The following is an 18,537-nucleotide window of genomic DNA, read 5'->3' as shown; positions in this document are numbered from 1 at the left end:
CATAATGTAACAGGCGTGAGGAATCTGCAGCCTCAAGGACACAGGTTGCCCTCTAGGTCCTCAAGTCCTTTGACTGAATCTAAATTTCACAGAACAAATTCCCTTAATAAAAGGACTTGTTCTGTAAAACTTGGACTCCATTGAAAGGTCACACTCAAGGACCTAGAAGGACACATGTGGCCTTGAGGCTGCAGGTTCCCCACCCCTGGTGGGAGAATGTTTGACTTTGAGGCAAGAATAACTGGATTTGAATGCTTCCTCTTATATTCACTAATCATGTGACCATGGATATTTCTCTTCTCTGAGCTTTAGACAGTGTTATGACACTTTACATGACAGCTGGGTTGTAATCTACATTAGTGTAGAGATGAAATTAAAGCTCATTCATAGATGGCATCCATTCTTGCTTTCATCAACTAATTTGGAGAAGAATAGAAGCTTTATTCAGATCATTAAACCCTGAAGTTAAGCTGATTATTTGTAAATTTGGTTATAGTAAGCTGTCTACTTAGGACAGGCCTTGTAGGTATCAGCATCTTAGTTTAAAGTTTGATATAAAGTCTATAACTTTGTTAAAGATCTTGCGATGCCTCAATTACAATGTTCAAGCTTATAAATGATTAAGGATTAGAAATACAATTTATTGATTTACAGCTTCCAACAAGTGCAGTATTCATTTTAGTTTTCTGAAGCACCCTCTTTCTAGTTTCTGGAAAAACCACTTAATAATTAGAAGGTTATTATTGTGAAAATGCAATCAGTTGAGCAAGATATATGGGGACGATGACTATGGATTAACCCAGCTTCATTAGGGAATATAATTTTCCCAGTGATCAGAATGTTCACTTGTACCAGATACAGACTAAGAGAAAGAAATAATGAGATAGAGAGGAAAACACTGAAAGATTGAGACAGAAAGAACATAATATAAGAATTAAAAACAGAATGACATTAAAATTTTGCCTTGTAGATTGAAAAAATGATTCTTTTTGGAAGAATAGCAGTGAGATTATCCTTTATGTCCAATACAAAAAATGCCTCATAGTCATTAAATATAAGGGTCATACAAATGATATACATATATCAAGAAAAATGAAAAATTACAAATATTGCCATAGTAAAGGATCACTGTTGTCAACCTTAGCTCTTATAAGTGACCTGAAATTCCCTCTAAATTTCCAAGTCAAAGAAAGTCAAGAAGTATTTATGAAGCATTTAATATGAGTTAGATACTGGGCTAAGCAATGGAAATACAAATACAACAGAAAGAAACACAGTCAAGGTTCAACTACCTTAAAGTAGTTGAAAAGTGTTACCTGGAATGGGGCATGGCAGAGACAGTCCAGAGGAGAGTCAGCAGTGCAGCCTGGAGAGGAATGAAAACATGATGAGGCTGGACATTCTCTGTACAATGGAGGCTTTGGGAAGAGATAGTCAATCAGAGGGAGAGACCATAGACACAGAGGGTTCTTCCAATGTGTGAAGTCTAGAGCTAGAGTGAGCTTCCAATGTAAAGATGACTGAATGGCATAATGAAGTATAGAGGAGAGGACTCTTCACAAACATTTTTATTGACAATCATATGTCCTCAAAATGGGCCTGTTTTTTCTCATGTACGATGTAACATAACCTTAGAAAGGATATATTTAATAACTTAACTTTATTGTTAAATTTATATATTGAAACATTTTGCAAAATTATGATCTGCCTGAAATGTGTTGTTTTGGGTTTTTTTGTACATATTTAGAATGAAAAAAGGTATTTCAAATGTACACTTATCAACCATATTATGTATTAAAAAGTCTTCTTGGGCTAATTTTGAAAACTAATGACAAGTATAGAATTGTTTCTGCTGGGAAGCATCTCCCATGTTTGAAACAACTTACTTAAAAGTGGATTTATGGAACACACACTGTTTGGGAGGCAGGATAGCCCATATTTGAATAGTCCCTAACCGTTTATTTCCTTCTTTACTCTGATAAAATATGCATAATTTTTCTCTTAATAGATATCATTAAATCCTCATGTAAGTCATTACTATAAGGTCAGAACCCAAGTTTTCTTTTCTTACTTTGTCTCATAATTTAGATATACTCTTAATTACTCTTGTTGTCTGCATAAGTACTGGGGTCCTTATCTAAACTCCCACATTCACTGGCAGATTGGGTTTCTCTAGGGCAAAGCTGACTATATCTTCTCTTTCCTCTACCCCTCCAGAGTCTTAGAGGTAAATCTGAAGGAATGCAGATGGATTTCTAATGCTATCACTGTAAGTTCCATTCTAGTGTATCCAATGACAATTGTCAGGAACTCTTCAATATCATCTAACCAATGCCAGTTACTATCTCTGATGGACTACCTTTGATTAGCGCTCCATTGTTATTTAACCAAATAACATCACAGTTTTTACGGAGGCATGTTTACTGAGAATATATAAGAAGAACCAAGACACAAACAAACATATCCTCCTAAAGTGAGAGGGAAGTCACATTTTCCTTTTAATTACTTCCTTCCAAAGGAAGGGGGCTCAGACTTAAAGTAGTAGCTGCAAAGCATTTGCCCCACCAAATTCACTGCCAAATGCTCCTAGTAGGATATGGTATTTTGGAGACTATCCACTGCTGGAATAAGTCAAGCAAGTCACTCCTCAGAGGCCTTCTTGGCATCTCGTCAGATTTAGCAGCTAGCAAACTCTGATATGGATTCCATTCTCTGGATCCCTGATGGTTCTTCTGATCATTTGAAGTTCACAAGATTAGTCTACAGGTTGGCAAGTTATTTTTAAAAAATGTAAAGAAATGTATACTTAGTTTGAGGGGCATAAACAAACAAACAAAAAATAAGATGTGAGTCAGATTTAGTCCTCAGACTTTAGTTTGCTAACTGCTGGTCTAGTCCATTAAACTCCCAGTATTCTTTCTCTTATCAAGGAAAGAATGGATGCAAAGAAATAGTGGAGCCAAATTCGTAGTGACATGTTGCCCTGGGTGGGAAGATGGGCAGCTGGCCAGGGGAGGATTCTTCCTTCACTTCTCCATCCTACCACCCCTATGCCCACCCTCAGGCTTACAACAGTTATTTCTCTATTCAGCACTAGGAAAGAGATTGAATTCCCCTCATGGGAGTCTTTTGTTCACACATTCCATTTCAGCTTAGCAGAAAAAGTTTTTTCTACACTATGTGGTAAGTGGATAATAAAAAAAATCAAAGAATATTTTCACATATTTCAAAATCTATGTGAAGAACAACAACAGTTGAAGTTCCCGTTATTCTGTTTCTGGTTATAATAGGAACAGGTCCTTAAATATACTGTGATGAGGTTGGGGTTTCAACAACAGAGAAAATCAGGTGGCACTTAAACCTTTCTTTGAAGTGAGGTAGGTACTTCAAGAGGCAAATGTAAGGAGAGAGCACTCTCCAGATGTGGAATGAATGAATGAATGAAAAACTTTTGTGAAGTGCTTGCAATGTGCCAATCATTGTGCTAAATAATGGTGTTAAAATTTTTTTTTAAAAGTGAGATAGCCCCTGATTTCAAGGAACTCATACCCAAGTTGGTGGAGACAAATCATAAAGAAAAGTCTAGCTACTGGGCAGATGAAAAGATCTAAAAGTCCTAAAGGTGTCAAGATTTGGTAAACAAACAGATTTGTAGGGTGAGAGAGAATGAGCAACTGAAGATAATACCAAGGTTATGAATCTGGAAAACTGAAAGAATAGTGGTTCCCTTAAAAGCAATAGGCAGCTAGGTGATTCAGTGCTTGGAGAGCTAGACTTGGATTCAGTAATAGCTGAGCTCAAATACAACTTCAGACACTTTCTAGCTGTGTGATCCTGGGCAAGACAACTTCTGTCTGCCTCAGTTTTTCATCTGTAAAATGGGAGTAACAATAGCACTTGTTTCCCAGGGTTGTTATGAGAATCAAATGAAATATTTATAGAGGGCTTAAGAAAGCTTAAAATACCATAAAAATGTTAACTAAAAAATGGGGGAGTTTGGCAGAGGGGTAGGTTTTGGGGATAAGATGATGAGTTTTAGTTTGAACATGTTAAATTTGAGATGCCTATGAGACATCCAATTTGACATTTCTAATAGGCAACTGATGATGAGACCTTAGGAGAGAGAATGGGTCTAAGCACAAAATCTGGGAGTGATACAATACTTAGCAGTGTGCTGGAGTACCTTCAACTCATTTGCAATAGCCAGTTGTTAAATATTTGGTGCTAGCATTTACATATCAAAAATCAGCAAAAGCTACACATCAGGGCTTGACTTATTGTTTTGTTGATATCTAGACTTAAGAAAATGAGAAAGAAAAAATTAATAATGCAGATGAAATTTAAGATTGTATCATATTGTGTCACATTCCCCTGCCCCCAGGGAGTTAGTTGATAAACATTTATTAACACACAGTGATGTGCCTGATAGAAATAACTTTTAAACCAATGGAAGATTATGAGGTGAGAGAGAGGGAGAAGGAGAATGAGAGAGAAAGAGAGAGAGAGACAGAGAGAGGCACACACACAAAGACACAGAGACAGAAAGAGAGAGACATAGAAAGAGCATAGAAAAGATAAGAGAGCCAAAGATAAAGCATTAGAATGCATTTATAGTGAAAGTTCGTGATATGTCTGATTAGCCAACAAGTGAGACAGATGGAGCAGTCAGATGAGGAGGAAAAATCAGGAGAGAGCAGTGTCATGAAAATGCAGTGAAGAAAAAGTATGAAAGAGGAGAGGTTGGTCAACAGTGTCAAATGCAGCAGATAGTTTGAAAAGAGATGAGGGTAAAGATAAGACTATCACATTTGGCAATTTAGAGATCATTAGTAACTCTGGAGAATGCAGTTTCAGATGACTGATGAAGCTAGGATCCAGATTGCAAAGGGTTGAGAAATGAATAAGAAGAGAGGAAGTGTAAGCAATAAACATAAATAGATTTTTCTAAGAATTTGAGAAAGGCGGAGAGATTCAGGGTAATGGCTTGAGGAGATGTTGTGGTCTACTGAAGGATTTGTAAGGATGAAGCAGAAGGGCATGCTTGAAGGTAGCAGAGAAAGAAAGAACAGTGACTGAAAGTTAAAGAGAGGGTATGATTGAGAGGGCAATACACAGTAGAAAATAGGAAGGGATAGAATGATTATAATATAATATTTAGAATGGTTGGGCTTGACATTTAGGGTTACCATTTATCAGAGACTGTAGGAAAGGGGAACAGAATGGGAAGGCTGTTGTGTGTTTTTGAGATGAAGCAGAGGGAAGAGGGAACTCAAGACAAACAGACAATTTCATCGATAAAGTAAGAAGTAGGTCCTCATCTTAAAGGGTGGATAGTAGAAATATTGAGGAGACAAGAGAAGGGAGAGAAACTCATTGTAGCAATGGAACAATTGGGACAATTAAGAAGATCTGTGGACAGTTTTCAAGCCGAGAGGAACAAATTATGCCTATTAAGCGTGTTTACAAATATATTTAAAGTAATACTGGCAGAACTAAATTTGCTATGTGTACTACAGGCAGTGGAAAGGTGTTGAGGTTATCATCAAAGAGGTAGAGTAGAGTTTTAAAGGGGAAGATTGCCAGAACTTTGACAAGCCCCATAACTTCTCTATTTGTTTTCATTCCAAACCAGACAGCACAATTCATTTCTTTGTGTATTACAGACAATTAAATCCTATAAATCATATTTAGCCATGCCTAGAATTGACGCACTTTGAGACATATCAAGAACTGCTGAAATCATCTCAACCTTAGACTGCCATATAGGTTTCTGGTAAATAGACTTACATGGAAGAATTTGAGCCAAAATAGTATCAGATAAGGTATATGAGCTTAATGTCTTGTCTCAAATGTGGAAGAATTTGGTTACTTCTTTCCAAGGACTGGTTAGTGTATTGTTAGCTCACCTAATTGCCTTTCCCCAGCCAGCACTGGTAAAATAACCATTTGCAGTGAAAATGTAAATGAGAAGATAGAACACCTCAGGTCATGCTTAGTAAATTCTAGTTTGGACTTATAAAGGATAGTTATTAAGACAGTTGATAGAAAATAGGCACCTAAATCCCTTGTGGGATAATTAAGTAGCTATTAACTGAGAAATTTTCCAGGACATTTGAGCGACTAGCAGCTAAGCTGTGCAAGGTTTATTCTTCAGTTGGAAACCATAGAAGGACCTTTTTCTAACAACAAAGTAGAGTAAACTCAAAAGGGTTACCCACATACAGGGATGTGCTGGTATCACATTGGATCTGGATCTATTGTTAAAATTTCATTATGAACAGTTACAGTTACACTTATTATTTTTTGATTTCTTGACTTAAGAAAATGAAAGAGAAAATGTTAATACTGCATATTAAATTTGAAAACATATGATGCAGATATACCCTTACCTCCACCCCATCAGACAGCTAGTTAGACATTTACCATCATATCTCTATCATTATTAACCTCAGTGCTGAGTGTTGAAAAGGCTTTAGAAAGCTGAAATAGGCTCTGAGTTCCTTACCTAGTTTGAGGGGCCCTGAATTAGCAACTTTTTTCTTTTTATGATAGCAATTGATTAATCAAATTCTGGGTTGGATACTTTTAATAAATGTCTATTTGGATGTAAAACATCCTGTGACATAGCTCAAAAAAATTATGGCCATGGAAAATTTAGATGTAGTATTTGGCAATTCTTTGAGCTTTGAGTAAATTTAGGACATTATTTTTTTGCTTAAGATTTGCCTTATACATAAATCATTAAATCCTCTCATGGAAAGATTTTGAAGAATTCTGCAACTTAGCAATTTGTAGAGATGCTTATGGAATCTTCAGGACTTTCAGATGAATAATATTAATTTATCTATGTATACATTGCAGCATTCCAGAAGACAATAAGTTTCTTGAGGTCAGAGACCATTTCATTGCTGTTTTTATTTCTCAACACTTTCTTAGCACATAGTAGGTGCTTAATAAACACTTATTGAATTGAACTAAATTGATTTGAATCCTGGATGAGAGAAGAAACTTGTGGGATATGTTTGCTTAAAAAGAAAATGTACAAGGTGGACATATATACTATAGTTATACTAACTAGTTAATCTTACTCTGAAATTTTTAAAGGCAAGACCTTTTATGTAGAATGGTTCTTAACCTTGCATTCATAGACAGATTTCAAATGACCTGTGAACTTGGATGGGGAAAAAATACACCTCTATTTTCACTTACTTTTGATATCCTTTGCAATCCTATATTGTTTACCAATGTAAAATATTATTCTGAGAAGGGTCCAAAATGAAGAAAGCATTAGACTTTTTATATGAAATGATTTGTTTGGGGATGAACTTAGGATCATAACTAGAAGTTCTGTAAAAGGGGACAACTTGTAAGCTAAAGTTTTTGCTAGGAAGTTGCTAATGGCAACTCAACTCTTATCTCATGTGAGATATTTGTAAAGTGTTTAGTACTAACATAGAGTGGGTGCTTAATAAATCCTTATTTCCTTATCTTCCCTTTTAAATGATGTCACCTAGTTAACTGGTTTTGATGGGATCCCTATCCATTCACACAATGTATCTCAAATGTGGGTTATTACTCAGTGGGTCTGTGTGAAAAGGGGGACCTAGGTGCTAGAGTTAAAGTCATCTGCAGGAAGTGAAAGCTGCAGGATTATACCTGGGGAAATGAAGAACTAGGCCATTTTATATAAGTTTGATCAAATCTAGTATGTGTGAAAAGGATCTTTCAAAGGATCACAAATTTCAAATTGGAAGTCCTTGGAGTCCATCTATTCCAGTTCCATCTTTCTATAGATGAGGAAAGTGGGGCCCAGAAGTGTTATATGACTTGTTTATGGTCACATGGATAGTGTTAATGCCAGTATTTAATCACACCCTTCCACCTACCCTCCCTCCAGATCTTCCTCTCTGAGGCCCCAGGGAGCCGAGTTGGTGGAGCAGCCAAGGTGAGAGGTGCACTAGCCCACTGACTGCCAGCAGGACAGAAGCATTGAGGACTGAGCTTTCACTACTCGGGAAAAGAAGAGGGTGCTTTGCATGAAAGCTTTGTTTGGAGGGATATTAACAAAGAAATCAGGAACTGAACCAATCAATGTCTGTGTTACTACCAGGGATGTAGAGTTGGAGTTTGCCATCCAGCCAAACGCTACTGGAAAAGAACTTTTTGACCAGGTGGTTAAGACCATTGGCCTTTGGGAAATATGGTACTTTGGCCTCCAATATGTAGATAATAAAGGATTTCCAACTTGGTGGAAGCTTGATTGGTTGAAGTTCAGGAAGTCAGGAAGGAGAACCCCCTCCAGTTAAAATTCCGGCCAAATTCCACAAAGAGGATGTGCCAGAGAAGGTGATTCAAGATATTATCCAGAAGCTGTTCTTCCTACTAGTGAAAGATGTAATCCTTACCGATGAAATCTACTGCCCTCCCAAGATTGCAGTGCTCCTTGGGTCTTATTCGGTTCAAGCCAAGTTTGGTGACCATAATAAAGATATGCAACAAGACTGGAAATCTCAGCTCCAAACCTTTGAACCCGCAGAGAGTAAAGCATGAACTCTCCAGAGAACAGTGGGAGGATAGGATCCAGGTGTGACTTGTGGAACACTTTGGGATGCTGAAAGATAATACTACAGTGGAGTATTTGAAGACTGCTCAGGATTTGATCATGTATGGGCTCAATTATTTTGAGATAAAAAAACAAAAAAAAGGAACAGACCTTTGAGTGGATGCTCTTGGGCTAGATATTTACAAGAAAGATGATTAATTGTCCCCAATGATTGACTTCTCTTGGAGCAAAATCAGAAATATCTTTCAATGACAAAAAGTTTGTCATTAAACCTATCGACAAGAAGGCACCTGACTTTTTAGTTTTTGCACCTCTTCTCCAGAAACTGAAATCCTTCAGTTTTGCATGGGGAACCATGGAGCTGTATACGTGCCATAGGAAGCTAGATACCACTGAGGTACAGCACGAGAGAGAAACACCAGAAACAACTGGAGAGGGAGCAGTTGGAAACAGAAAGGAAAAGAAGGGAGTGTCAAACTTGAGAAGGAGTGGATGTTGTGAGAGGAGGAGCTGATGTTGAGACCTCAGGGCTATGAGAACACCAAAAAAGCAGAAAAGGAGCTCTCTGATCTGATCCAGAAAACCATTCGGCTGGAAGAAGGGAAGAAAGAGCCCAGGAAGAGGCTGAAAGCCTGGAGTCTGACCTTGTGGCTGCTCTATGAGTCAAAGAAAAACCAGAGAGACAAGCCGTGGATCAGTTCAAGAGCCAGGAGCAGCTGGCTGCTGAACTTGCTGAATACATCGCCAAGATTATTCTTCTAGAAAAGGCCAGGAAGCATAAAGAGAATGAGGTGGGAGGATGGCAACTCAGGGCCAGGGAAGCCCAAGGTGAGCTTGTCAAGACGAAGGAAGAGCTTCACCAGGTGAGGACCGCCCCTCCACTACCGCCACCTGCTGTGTACAAGCCCATGAATTACCACGTGCACGAGAACTTGCAGGATGAAGGGACCGAGCACAGCACTGAGTTCTCCAGCTGGGGCATCATGTTCGATCGAAGCAAAGAGAAACGTTATCACTGAGGCTGAGAGGAATGAGCGTGTGCAAAGACGGCTGCAGTCATTGACAAATGAGCTGTTCCAGGCCAGGGATGAGGATAAGAGGACCCACAATGGCATCATCCATAACGAGAACATGAGACGAGGACCAGACAAGTACAAGACTCTGAGGCAGATTCGACAGAGGATACAAAACAGAGAATCAATGCATTTGAAGTTACGGAAAAAAAAGCACTGTACAGCTAAGAGGGCAGGACCGTGGGAAAAGGCATCTCTGGAAAGCCATTAGCGTGTCACCTGTGGTACACTGTCAGCCCTGCTTCCACACCGCCTTTCTCCTCATGCTTTGTCTTTTTTAAGTAAAAACATCTTATGTATATGTCTTCGGCACGACTTACACATGAAATAAAAGAACTGAAAGGTAAAAAACCAAAAACCCAAACCACACAGCTTCTCTTCTAAATTCAGTACTTTTTCCATTCTAAAACAGCTTTCTTTCTTTGAATCTAGAAATGTTTTAAAGATCAGTAGACAGACAGACAGATAGATAGGTACCTAGAGAGATAAACCATTCATTAAGAACCTACTCTGTTCCATACACTGTGCTAAGTTCTGGAGATGCAAATACAAACAATCCTTACCCTTAAGGAGCTTGTGATTCTCATGCATGAAGACCAGGCACAAAGGGTAACTGGAAAGGGAAAAGGGGAAGGTACCTGAGTATGGAAAAAGCAGCTAGATAGAAGGTGGGGAAGTTTGCACAATGACTCCAGGCATGGGTGAAATGAGCATGACTGGGGCTCCTCATTCAATGGCGGTCTAAGCTTGGGAGTAATCAATCAAGAGAGGGGCCTGTAGGGTGGTAGTTTCAATAGTCTGTTTTGTGAAAGCCAGAAAAAGGACAAATAGTAATATTTGAGGATTAGCAAGAAAAGTTTCCATTAAAATGTATAATTTTAAAAAATGGTATATTGGTTGTTTTATTAAGAAGTTATACTTTAAGAGGGAAAACAAACTTGTTTTTAAAGTTTTAAGCCTAAAGTAACAGTAAATATCATGATATCAATTAATCATATTTTTACATGTTTAATGGGATAATTAATATGAAATATTATGCAAAGTTTGAAGCTATAAACGTTTGAGCAATCATTATTGTTCACACCAGTGGTGAGGATTTTCTTTTAATTGAAGGGCTTTTGTCCATGGGGAGAAGGATGAGTGAAATCAATCTCAGGACACAGAGTTAAATACAGCTATATTCTGAGTCATTTGGGGAAGATAAATGCAAGAAATTATTTCACATTATTTTAAAATTAAGAACAGGGAAAATAAAGTTTATTAAATGCCACAAAGAGTAAGTGGTATGATTTAGTTTTATATTATAGCAAGTAAAAGATAAATGATGAATGGAGAGGGAGAGACAGAAAGGGAGAGAGAGAGAGAGAGAGAGAGAGAGAGAGAGAGAGAGAGAGAGAGAGAGAGAGAGAGAGAAATTGAGGGAGGAAGAAAGGGGCCTCAGATGTCTCACCTTTCCTGTATCCCTCTTTCCCTTTACCTCCAGTTAGCCCTACCACGATATGATATTTTTTTTACTGTTTGTTATAAATAATAGAGTCTTATTTTCCTTGTCTTTAATTTAAAAAGTAAATGAGTTGAAACTTTTATATTTCTCTTGAAAAAAATCAAATTAATTGTTATTAATTGTTATTTTTCATAAAAGAGCTGCTCATATTTAATACATTTTATACTTCCTTGGTCCTTGATATAAAATAGGCTACCTACACCTGTTTTAAAGATAAATGATTAAAAGTTTCTCTAGGGCAAGGACTGTGTTGTGTACTTCCACAGCAGGACATTGCATTGCCTTGTGCTAATAGGAGTTTAATAAATATTTGTTGAGTAAATTGAAAGCCTAGCAATTTATTGCAGGTAGGAAGGAGATAGACTTAGAAATAGTAGATTTAAAACTTACTTCAGCTAGGAGCATCCGTTATTTATTAACTATAACTAAAAAGAAAAAAAAAACCCAAAACCAAAACCCAACCAACCAAACAAAAAAGCTGACAGTACATCTATGCAAATATTAATATTTTAATTAATAATAATAATAGCATTTATACAGTACCAACATGTACCAGACACCGTGCTAAGTACTTAGCAAATATTATCTTATCTGATCCTTACAACAGCTCTGGGGAATAGGTGCTGTTATCATCCCCATTTTATAGATGAGGAAACTGAGGTTAAATGACTTGCCCAAGTTCATCCAGCTAAGTGCCCAAGGCCAGATTTGAAATGAGGTATTCCTTTTGACCTAGCTCCTTCTGTCCTGTGCACCACCCAATTGTCTAATTAACATAAACATGGAGTAAAAACACTCATCTGCCATAAATATGCTAAATTTTGTCATTTTCTTTCAAGGGTTTAATAGGCTCCGTACCTGCCTGCTTTCTTTTTCTGGGAGAAAGGTAAGAAGTCTGGCAAATTGTCCGCATTCAGGCTACAAGCAAATGAATAAATTACGCAAGGGCTGTTTGGTAGTTAGGAAAGCAGTCTCATTACTTTGGAGGCACTCTACTTAATTTAAAAAATTTCTTTATCCCAGTATCTCACAGCTTGATCACTCACATCACTCCATAGACTTGGCTCTGAGAGATGTTTGGTTGTTCCCCAGAATCAAACTGACCCTCAAAAGACTTTACTCCAGTGATATTAGTTAAAGCATGTGCTTTGAGTCATGAAGTGAGATAATTCTGGAGAAGTTCTGGAAATTCTGAATAGGGATACATGACTGAGAGGGTGCATACCCTCTAGAAAGGACTACTTTCTCTGAAGAGCTCACCACTTACAACCATACAAATTGTGTTATTTTTGCTTCAAATCTTGTTTTCATCTATACCACATGTTCATCCTTTATTCTGGCTTCGGTAGGTATATGAATGACAGGTCAACAGATTATCAATACATGGAAAGTATACTTAAGTTTCACAATAGTAGTAGTATTAAAAATAGTTGATCATTAGTTTGGTGCTTTTAGGTTTGCAGTGATTTCTGGCATAGACTGAAATGTGAGATACTTGGGACATATGAATATCAAAGTATATGCAGAAATTCTTCTACTGGCTTTGTTAGGTTTCAAAATTTTAATATTCTTTTTTATCCTTTTTGGTGAAAACTTAAATGAATGATACCTAAAAAACCAAATCTAAGCTGGTAGAACATAAAAACCAACAACCTATAAAAAGTCAGCATTTATAAGAAGAGTTAGATCGCATAAGATTTTTCATCTGCTAAAGTTTACTAAACAAATACTCCATTTCCTGGTTTTCCTTAAAACTGCTAATTACCAATTTAATCTAAGACTTGGATCAGAATTTTTTGGGAGAGAGATGTCAAACTAATGATCTCTATTTTTGTGTTGACAGCTGGGTGGTGCGGTGGATAGAGTACTAGGCTTGGGGGTGGGGAAAGGAATTTTTGAAGTATACAGCATTTTGTGGGTAAGGCAAGCCTAGTGGGAATGCTAAAGTACAGGACTTTGAAAAAGCAGTAGATATTCCTTAAATACTCTAAAAGTGCATCTTAGAACATGGCAGAGGGATGTATAAAGGAAGGTGAGCAAAAACTAGATTTTGTTCAGTACCTTGGTGACCAAAAACTGCCCCACAAACCATTAAAACCATCTCTTATTCTACCTTTTAGTACATATACCTTGTGAGTTGCCAATGCTAGATCCATTAGGAAGACCACTGGTAGAGAGTTGGAAAATAGTATATAGAAAATTACTTTAGGATCTCAGCCAATATGTGAAGACATTTTTGGAGCTCAGTCAGTAACATTTATTGACCAATACTGAGTTGTACATTAAAAGATACTGGATATTACAAAGGAAGTACTCTTAGTCACTGCCTGTCGGATTATTCAAAAGAATAAGCAAATATATGTGAGATGGTCAAAAATAAACAAAACTCCCAGAACAGGTCCACAATCAGCATTTATTGAAATCCACTCTGTGCACCTCATGTGATCAATTACATCTCAAAAAAGATATATACCCAGATACTGAGGTATTTTGATTTAATTCACTCATTATTAATTAAATGGGCAGCTACTTGGTATAGCAGATAGAGTATGAGACCTGACATCAGGAAGACTTATCTTCCTGAGCTCATATCTGGCCTCAGACATTTACGAGCTGTGAACTCTGAGCAAGTCACTTAATGCTGTTTGCCTTAGTTTCCTCATGCATAAAATGAACTGGGAATGACAAACCATTCCAATGTCTTTGTTCAAAAGGGGTCATGAAGAGACTGACATGATTGAAAAAAACTGAACAACAATAGTAATTAAGCATCTTACATTTTCAGAATACTTTTCTATGTACAGAGAAGATAAAAATATTAGATAACATACAATTCAGTCTTGTTTTATGCAGTAGGTTGGAAAACTTGCACTAAGTTGGATTAATTCTTATACTGCCCCCAGTGGTAAATTGTAGCACCTGTTCCTTATTTCCTATTTGAAGTGTTCTCTATTTAGTGGCAATATTTAATCATTATTTCTGGGTGATGTGGGGTGATGGCATGTATTCTAGACTACTCACAGAGTCTATGCCCATCTTTTAAGACTTGATTTGATAATTGGATTAAATGTCTCAATGCTAATACAGAATCTTTCTAAGAAACCAAAAACAAATATATGAATTCTATTCAGCAGTCTATTTGAATATAAATGTTTTGTGCTCAGTGGAGGAAATATAATAAGGGAAAGTGTAGTTATATATACATTATGGGTAATAGCTGGTGGGTCTAGATCATGTTAAATATTCAATATTAACTAGAATGCAAGTACATTTCCTTCAGGTGGGAAGAGTCTAATTTAATGGATCAAGCACGAACTCAAAGGTGCATTTACACCTCAAGTAGGTGTTTTTTTTTTTTTTTTGGTGTGTGTGTGTGTTTTAGCTTACAATGCACATTAGATAGCTCCTTAGGGTAGTTTGGGCCCAGATAGGAAAGACTGGAATTATGATACCGGAATTTAGATGATATTGCTGATGAGAGAAAAGTAACAAAGTAGAAACTTATTTTGCATTCCTACGTACACAATAGAATTGGTTTGTGGAGAGTACAAGACCAGAAAATGATATGAATTAAAGTAATACAAGTCCTAATTTTGCGCTAGGGAAATAGTATCCATTTTTTTCTAGCCAAAATAAGATAGAATTCCTTAAATTAAAAAGACTATGACATAACATTTCTGGATTGAAAAAAGAGAATGTCTTTGAAATACATAATCTGATTCTTCCTTCAAATTCCTCACCTTTCCCATATTGAGAAACTAATTAAAAAAATATAATTCCCTTGTCCAGGAGGCTTACTGAATATTGTCTCAGGTACTTAGATCACGTATAATTTTTCTATTAATTTTAAGCTCCTGAATTATTACTTTTGAATTCATTCATGAACTCAATTTCTTAATGCGTTTTATTTACTTCTTTTCATATTTTCTGTGGTTCTGAATTTTCAAGGTCATTCCCTCCCATTCATTTGTATGAGAGTATGAGTCTAATACGGTGACCTGAGAATCTCTGGGAAGCTCTGATACCCAAACAATCCTTGACAATTTGTCAGAAGGGTTGTCTCTGCATTGATGTTGATTGGGTACAGGTTAGCAACAGAAAATTAAGCAAGAAGTCCTAAGAAAATTCTCATCATGTTATTAGTGAGGCTTCAGACAAAAAGGCTGCTCTGGGTGAGCAGGAAGTATAGGTTAAGAAATGGACTTAACCCCTGATTAATAGTAGTTAGCTGGGGATGGTTCTGTATTTCAAAGGACTTGGCACCTGGGTCAAGGAACATCTTTTCTGGCCAGAGCTCAGCAAAACAACTTCAACCTCTCCTATATTCACTTTCCTTTGTTATTATAGGAGAAACTCATTTTTTTTTCCTCCTTAGTTTGATTAAAGATGCCTCTGGGTTTTAAGTTAAAGGACTGATAACATAGCTTACTCTTTCTCTTATGGAATCAAAATCAACTCAGCTAATAATTTTAGCTGAAATCAGATCATGATCTTGTACACAGTTGACACATGCCTGACAGTAACAGTAGAGCACCATCAAACGTTCACTATGTGAGGTCAAAAGAGAAACACCTATATGATTGGGTAGGTACTGCACATCATGCAAGACCAAAGGGGAATTGGTCCAACAGGAGCAGAGGAATGATATCAGTGCAAGACATGAATGACACTAAAGCACCAGAAGTTGAAATTATGTTTTCCTTATATGTGTTCCTTCCATGATCATCCATATTCTTTACATTTATTTCTTTCCACAACATACTCAGGCCATGCATGTTCCCTATGAATCAGTATTTTCTGTCTGTATGCACTCTTCCCACTGATGGTATGATGTGTGGGAAAAGTGTGCCTCAGGTTTATGGAAAAAAATATTCTGTTGATAAATCTTTATATGATATTTCATTAAATGCCTTTGTTTTGAATTAATTGCAATCTCTGTATAAGTAGGTAAGTACACTCATGATGGGGGCTCCTGAGCCAGGCTTCTTGAGTGGATGTGGATTCCTAAGTATTTTAAATCTGGCATATCATTGACTGATCCATATGTGTAAATCCATATGTGAGTTGGGATGTCTCCAGGTACCATACCTCAGTGTCAAATGTGGGATAATATTTATACCCATTGACTGCTTTATAGGGTTGTTGTGATGAAAGAACTTCATGCACCGTGAAGCATCATGTGAATGTGAGCTGTTATTTCTCTGTTATAGTCTATTCACCTGTAATGCTTCATTATGTAAATCTTGGCTTAAATTCTTAGATTCATAGAATTTGATCCCTAGAAAGAACTTTGGAGGTCCTCTAGTTCATTTCTTTCATTTAATGGATGAAAAAAAGGAAACCAATAGGTTTATTGGCTAGTCAAATATCACATAACTAGTTAGTGGCAAATCTTAGATGATAGCCCACATCTGGTGACTCTTAGAATGATTTTTTCCATTATGCCACAACTGCCCTTTCTTCTAATTTTAAGTTGTTTGTTGGAATTTTTTTTTACTGTGTTTACTTCTCTTCAGAAAAATTCAGGACCTAGGTTATTCAAAACTTTCCTATACTTTTAGATATACAGTAATTGGAAGGCAAATTACTGCAGTTATGTTCCTCTTAGGAAATATACTCGCTTTAAATGGTAGTGGTTTCATCTCAATGCGCAGAAGTCCATGACACTCTGAAATATCGTGTGCAGTGGGAATCTCTTTTAAAAAGGTCAAAAATCTTTGGGATTTACTAAATCAATACTGTCTATTCAGAGAAGAACTAGCACTAGCCTATTCATGACAGAAGATGGGCACATTTATAAAGGAGTAGGATATGTCTCTAGTAAAGGGGTGCATATTTTAATTCCACCTACAACTGGATACAGGACTGCTACACTTGAATAGACAAAGGGATAAAGTGTTGGTCTAAGACTTTGAGAACTGAAAAATTCAGACTCCAAGTAGCAAGGTACAAGTAGAAAAATAAGTTTCACCAAGGATTAAAAATCTAGTTCTGATTCAGAAAAGGCATTTTTTTGCCTTTTTTTAGGCTCTGAAAGTTAAGCATATAATTTTGTAACACAAGGTAAACATTTTCAAATAGTCAGTAGTAGAAATCTGACAGTTTGATTGCCAAAACAGACTTTTCATAACAATTCAAATGGCTCAGATCTATTAGTGTCAATGGATTGAACTTTTAAATCTCTAGTTTTCTACAAATAATAGTTTGCCTTTACGTAATGCTTTAAAGTTTGCAAAGTGAAATATATATATGTGTGTATATATATATATATACATTATATATATATATATACACATATATACGTATATTCTTATTTGAGCTTTGCCACACTATATGTGGGAGGTATTCTAGGTATTAGCATTCTTTTTTAATCTATTAAGAAACTGAGACCCAGATAGGCTAACAGCCTTGCCTATGCTCACTTAGCATGCTACAGAGATGGGGAGGTCTTCCGAAATCATAGTCAATTATTCTACCCACTAATGAATTCTGCCTTTCAGATAGTGTGTTTTACATTTTTATAGTTAAAAATGTTAGTATGAGTCAATAATTAAAAGTGATCAAAATAAGTTTTATTTTCATGTGTTCTGTGTATTGTAACTTTCACTAAAATCCAACATGGAGGTGATGTTTGTTTTCCAATGGCTTTGCCAGAAAGGCGCAAGTTATGACAGATATTAACAAGTCCCAGATGTTGATTATCAGAGGGCCAGGTCATCTCAGTTTGGAAAAACTCCATTCTAGGTTTGTATACATGGTGGTGAATTTTTTTTCCCACATAAACTGATCAAAAATGTTGCTAGGTTGTGGAGGGATTGTGATCAGACTCAGTGGATGATGTAACCATGCTGATCGTCTTATTCCTTTAAATGATGGTAATAAATAGCTCCTCATTAGGGATCTACGATGGCGCTTTGGCAACTCTGGATTCTTGAAGGCAATCTCAGTGGAACACAAACAGTGGGAAATCTACTAAGCTGGAAAGGCTTCAAGTATGGGTCTCTAAATAGTCTATAAGCCAATTATCTAAGACTAACCTAACGAAGTTCATAAAAGGTCATCACCAGGTTTGCCTTAGAGTGATAAATGCCCTCCCCCTGCCCGGTGGAAAAAGATTATCTAAAGAAGAATTTTAATTTCTCTCAGGGAAGGGACTTTCTACACCAATAAAGATTATTGATATTTTGAAATATTTTGATTCTTGAATGTAGTCAGTAGGAAAGAAGGGAACAGAGATGTAATAAAGGAAAGAAAGGAAAGAAGGAAGGAAGGAAGGAAAGCAAAGCATTTATTAAATCTTTACCATGTGCCAGGCAATGTGTTAGGTGCTAGGCATAAAGATATAAGTAAGAAGAAGACAGTTCCTGCCCTCAGAGAGTGTACATTCCAGTGATGGA

At 36.7% G+C, this 18,537-nt stretch overlaps 1 pseudogene; it reads left to right on the top strand.

Moving 5' to 3' along the window:
- The first annotated feature begins 8,036 nt into the window (after positions 1-8,036).
- On the top strand, positions 8,037-9,804 carry LOC140531849 (ezrin pseudogene; annotated as a pseudogene).
- The last annotated feature ends 8,733 nt before the right edge of the window (positions 9,805-18,537 follow it).

The sequence above is a fragment of the Notamacropus eugenii genome, chromosome 3 (assembly GCF_028372415.1).
Source record: "Notamacropus eugenii isolate mMacEug1 chromosome 3, mMacEug1.pri_v2, whole genome shotgun sequence".
NCBI lineage: Eukaryota > Metazoa > Chordata > Mammalia > Diprotodontia > Macropodidae > Notamacropus > Notamacropus eugenii.
This window is presented reverse-complemented; position numbering and strand designations above follow the sequence as displayed.